The sequence below is a fragment of the Cynocephalus volans genome, chromosome 4 (genome assembly GCF_027409185.1).
Source record: "Cynocephalus volans isolate mCynVol1 chromosome 4, mCynVol1.pri, whole genome shotgun sequence".
Classification (NCBI taxonomy): Eukaryota; Metazoa; Chordata; class Mammalia; order Dermoptera; family Cynocephalidae; genus Cynocephalus; species Cynocephalus volans.
The window spans coordinates 46,466,584-46,472,688 of record NC_084463.1 but is presented as its reverse complement, the minus strand read 5'-3'; positions in this window follow the sequence as shown (position 1 = coordinate 46,472,688).

Here is a 6,105-nt window from a genome sequence, read left to right as displayed (position 1 = left end):
AAATAAGTGCTGAAGCTGGTGAAGCCTCCTGGCAGGGTGGGTGGAACGGACCCATGGACCTGCCTGCACCTCAGTGAGCATCCTCCATCCCCAAATGGACCAGGGCCTGGCCTTGCTTCCCATACGTCCCAACTCATTTGATCTTCACAGTCACTCCGTGCACCTGGTGCTGTCGGTGCCCCATCTGTACTGTTGACGTGTGGAGAGGAACGTCACAGGCATTATAAAACTAGGTCAGTTCACGTGGTCAGTAAGATGCGTAACTGATACCAGACCCAGATCACTGCACTCTGGTCACGAATGGCTGGTCTGGGACATCAGGTGCAAGAAGGAAGCCTGTCTAGGCCCCACTCTGCAGAGCCGAGCCACTCACCGTGTCCATCAGCATCACCTGCTCTGCCAACAGCTTGGGCGAGAATGCCATGATGTCACGCATGTCCACACTGGGCTGGTTCATCGTATCACAGGACAGGGGTAGAAGGGCTCTGGAGATCGCTCAAGTTCCAGCTCCATCACTGGAGGTGACCACTTCCCTGCCCCTGGTGTGGGCTCGGAAGATGGTCATGGATCCAGTCCTACAGGTGACTCTGGGTGCAGAGCAGGCAAGGCTGGCTCTAGAGCCTGTGTGGGAAGTGCCCGTTCTTCCGGGCATGAAGCAGGTGCAGGAAAAAAAAAAAAAGAAAAAAAAAGCTTCACCAGTATCACCATTTAATGAGGTCAATGGCTCATTTAACGTAACAGGCATTATGACCTTGGACAGTTCCTATGTAACAAGACTACTGAAAATGTTTCATCCAATATACACACAGCAAAAGACAATTAGCCCAATTTAAAAAATGGTCAGAGGAAGAGTCGGCCAGTTCGCTCTGTTGGTTAGAGTGTGGTGTTCTCATACCAAGATCAAGGCTTAGGATCCCCACACAGGCCAGCCGCCGTAACAAACCAACCACAAACCTGCTCAGATAATTCAAATAAGCATTTCTCTAAGTGAGATATAGGAAAGCCCAATAAGCACCGAAAGAGATATTCGTCGTCACCCATAAGGAAATGTCTATCAATACCGCAGTGACATAATGTGTCGTAGCCGTTAGAAGGGCTGTAAATCAAAAAGACAGTCAAGACAAAGTGTTCACAAGGCTATGGAGATATCACAACCCTCATATATTGACGGAGAGACTGGAAAATGCTACAGACTGCCAGGAAATCAGGTCGGTAGTTTTTCGAAATGTGAAATGTAAACTTACTAGGTGCCCCAGCAATCCTACCGCTGGGTCCATACGAACGAAAACTGAAAATCTGTCCACACAAAAGTTTGTACATGAAACCTCAGATCAGCCCCACTTACACTAGTCAAACAGTCAAAACCACACAGAACGCCAAGGAAGAATACTGAAAGCTGCATGAGAGGAAAACACACACACACACACAGACTCTCTCACACAAACTGACATGCACACACAGACACACACATACGGACACACACACACACACACACACACAAACACACACACACACACACACACACACACACACTCACTCACTCACTAAGTCACTCACTCACAAGAAAGTCCTAATACGGATTTCAGTAAATTCTTCAACAGAAAACGCCCAGTCCAGGAGACAAAGAGATCTTATAGTCAAATAAAAAATTCAACAACAACAACAACAAGACAAGAGCACTGTACCGGACAAGAGCATCCTTCAAACAGGGAGAGAGACAATCCTCTCCCAGACAGACGAAGGCCGAGAGGATCCCCCACAGCAGACCGCTCTCCCAAAGCGCTGCACAGGGCTCTTCCAACTCAAAGATGACGCTGACGTGCCCCAGCACCACGTCCGCAGGGATGAAAGTCAGCAGTCATGGAAGTAGAAATACAAAGAACACACTCAACCTACAAGGAAGACGACAAAACCACTCCCCGCCCTCCCCCAGGGGCCTCGTCCCCACCGCCCTCGCACTCGCAGCAGCGGCGATGGCTCACCAGGCCCGGGACCCCAAGACACGGCCCGTGACCAGGAAGCCACAGCCCAGCTGCACCTGCTACTCCGGTCTGGCCCCGGCACCGCCCCCGACCGGCTGCTCCCGCAGCAGCCCTGGGACAAGGCGATCCTGCGTGCTGGGGACGGACGGACGGAAGGACGGACGGACGGCGGGGCAGCGCTGGGCTCCACCGGAGGGGAGGAGGGCGTCCCAGCCTCCTGTCTCTGCCAGCGCCGGGCACCCCGCCCGCCATCTGCATCCCTCCCTGCTGGCCTCCGCCGCCCCTCCTGAACTCAGGACCCGGGGAACCCTCCTAATGCACCCCGTGCCGCCTCCGTCTCAGCCCGACCACCCTACTCCCCTGCCTCGCTCGGGAGGTACAGCCCCCTCACCCGGGTCCTACCGGCTCCACCACGCCGCTCCCCTCGCAGGTCTCTCCCTGGTGTGGCAATTCCTCCAGGAGCGTGGAGGTTTGGCCGCTAAGTTTCTGTTCCATGGCAAGTGCTGCGGGAAGGGCTTTCTTCCCTCGTGTCCCACAAATTTCCCGCGTTCTGTCTCTGACCTTCTGTCCACCTGTTATTTCAGCTGTCGTCAACGGTCAGAGGTACTTTCTGAAAGCTGACTTGAGTGCTGTCTCTAAAGGATACAACCTGAGGTCTGCTATCTTCAAACCAAAAGAGATTCCTCACCTGAACCCAACTCTGCTGGGACTTTGATCTCCACCTTCCATGCTCCAGATCTCTGAGGAATAAATTGATGTTGGATATAAGCTACCCACACTATGGTACTTTGTTACAGCAGCCCGAACTGACTCAGACAGAAGTGACATCCCATCACTTGTGCTGTGTTCTCCTGGTCAGAAGGAAGTGGCTAACCACTTAGTGCTGGGAGCCATTCATTGTGCAGGCTGCCACCACATAGGCCGAGGTAAAGCCCATGGGACTGATTCTAAATATCATAGGAAGGCAGTGAAAAGTTTACTATTAGGAGATGACAATACCTGAAATTAATTTCAGTGTGTTATCACTGCAGGGGGGAAAAAAACACCCCAAAAAACCTGGTCACAACAAAGGACTTTCCCAAGATTACACTGCTGGAACTCAGGCCTCTTTGAATTGTATCTCCTGCTATATTTCACTCTTTTTTGTAATTCAAATATCTCCACGTATGTGCACTATGTACATTTGACACTGTGTTCATTCCCTTTTGTGTTGCTCTAACAGAATACCTGGATCTGGGTAATTTATAAAGAAAATGAAATTTATTTGCTTACAGTTTCTGAGGCTGGGAAGTCCAAAGTCCATCTGGAGGTGGTGACAGCAACCCAGGGGTCTCGCATTGCAAGATGGTGGAAGCAGAGAGAGGAGAGAGCAAGACAGATTTTTCTCTTCTTTTAAAGCTCTCAGAACCACACCCCTGACCACCATCTTTAATCCATTCAGCACAGTCCCACAATCCGATCCCCTCCAAGGCTCTGCCTTTCAATTACCATAACAGGATTTCCCACCCTCTTAACAATCACAGTGGGGGCTAAGTTTCTAATACATAAAATGCAGGGGATTCAAGCTTCAATGACTTTTGGGGGGACATAATTCAATCCACTACAGACACCAACCCATGAGTTTCCATAAGATTTATCTCATAGACACCTCATGAATTTCGTAGGAAATAAATGCTTGCACAATCCCCACTGGGCATGTTGGGAAACTGGGCAGGTCTTAAAAGACACGATATCCTGTCTTGGATCACAGAAATGGTGAGAAAAAGCAGATTCTGACCAACCCCTGCCTTGAAACCTGGGGCCCTTGCTGCACACCCAAGGGGCTGAGGGAGTGCTGTGTTTGCACACTTGTGTGCAGTTAAGGAGTTGACATGGGGGAAGAGGGTGAGCAGTCGTCAGCCCAGAGAGACCACTGGGTAGATCATACTGAAGGAAGGACCCCATGTCATGGAATCTTATAAGAAGTGACCTCACTTCCTTAGTGATGGACCGCAAGAGAACTTAGAACTCTGGTAACCGTGCAGCTCACTTGGCAAGCAACTGCCAAGAGAGAAAGATGGATTCAGGTCGCATCCCGAGTTTTCGACGATCTCACTTCAGGAATTCCTGGAGAGAGAGCGTGTGGAGACGATGGAGACGTTGGTTCCGTCCTCTCCTCCGATGCCTGTGGCCGTTTGGCAGGGGGCACCCCCAGGTAACACAGGGTAGCCCAATCCAGGACAGTCCACACCTGTGATCCCAGCTGGGCAGTTTTTCACCAAATTCCAATCACCGTGTGTGTGTGTGTGTGTGTCTCTGTGTGTGTGTGAGAGTGTGTGTGTGGGTGTGTGCCTGTGTGTGTGTGCCTGTGTGTGTGTGTGTGTGTGTGTGTGCAAGAGAGAGTGAGAGTGAGAGTGAGAGAGAGTGAGAGAGAGAGTGAGAGAGAGAGAGAGAGAGAGAGAGAGAGAGAGAGAGAATAAAGAGGAGGAGAAGGGCCCCTCCTGAACAGGAGATGGTCGCGTTAGGGGATGAAACCCTGGAAGGTCTGTCCACGTCTCACGTTGTTGCTGGAAGGATGGGAAAGTAACTGTTAGGGACCAAGTCTGTATCCTCAGAAGTAAATTCTTCACCTCTAGCTGTTATCTGGTTTCCTCCCTGGCTAGAGGTCTATGCAGATGCTTCTCTGTGCCCGATCAGGGGGGCAGAATTTCTAGTCGGGGTATCTCCCACGGACACAGGCAGGAGGCTGCTGACTCTTACTGGCCCAAATGCCGGCCACTCTCATTACAGAGCTCCACGCAGGAGATCACCGAGGAGGTGTTCGATGGGTCCGAATACCCCATCTCCCTGGACAAGGGGCAGGCGCACCATGTCACCCACCAAGGCCAGCGCTGGTCTAAGGTGAGAGCGGGCACAGAGAGGTCTCCACAGAAAGGAACGCAAAATGACCAGAGTGGGCCCAGGACCCCGACCCAAATATGGGGACTCCCCTGGAAACTATACTCAAGCGTTCCCACTGGAGTGACCCACAGTCCCACTCCCACAGGAATCTGGCCTCTAGTACTACCCACTGGCAACTCGCTTAAGGTGCAAAGTCCCTGTTCTCTCACTTGCAGGACTATAAGAGTAGGCACTTCTGTGTGGTTTCACTCTACACTAGGCCGTGAGTATCTCTGCTCGTTGCCACTCTTCTTACTGTCTTAGCTCCCCACCCCAGGTGTCCTGTGCAGCAGTCAGCCCCACTGCCTCCCAGGTCTCCTCCAAGACTTACAAACCATCCCCCTTATGGGGCAGGGTGTGTTCACACACACAAAAAAGAGAAGTCACACAAAAAAGGGGGTCCGGCTGTTCTACACGTTTGTCTGCAATGGGTCATCTCGCAGAGCACATCGCTGGAGCCCCACCAGGCCGGGAGCTGTGCCCTCCCATGTCTTCATGTTTTCCTGTAACAGAGGCCATTTTCCCTGGCAGTTCAGTCTCTCGCTGCCGGTGGAACGTGACACGGTTCAGTTGTAATTTCCACTTCAGCCGCGCTGCAGGGAACATCTTACGTGTGCCCGACAGACTGTGTGAGCTGGCTAGGGATGCCGTAACACAGCGCCACACACTAGAGGCCTCTGACAACAAAAATATATGTTCCCACAATTCTGGAGGCTAGAAATTTGATGTCAAGCTGTTGGCTGGGGTGGTTTCCCCTGAGGTCTCTCTCCTGGGCTTGGAGACGGCCACGTCCTATACCTCTGTTCACATGCTCTTCTCTACTGCTTCTCTGTGTCCTTACCACGTCTTCCTGTGACGGCCCGTGTCATGTCAAATCAAAGCGAACACTAACGAATTTACTCAAACTTAATTGCCTTTCCAAAGACCTGTGTCCTACCGCAGTCATCACCTTATGCACTGGGTATTACAACATCAATTGTGAATTTTAAGAAGGGAATACAGTTCAGCCCAGAACATATACTAATCCCCTCCTAAAACAGCCTCCGGGGAGAGGGATTCCTGGGTGAAAAGCTATGCACGTGTCAAATGTTGATAGCTAAAGCCAGATGACTTTCCAAAGTGATGTAGCAGGTGCATGGTCAGCAGCAGTCTCAGAACGGAGCTGCTTCCCTGCCTCAGCCTTTCCTGGGTGTTAACATTCTTT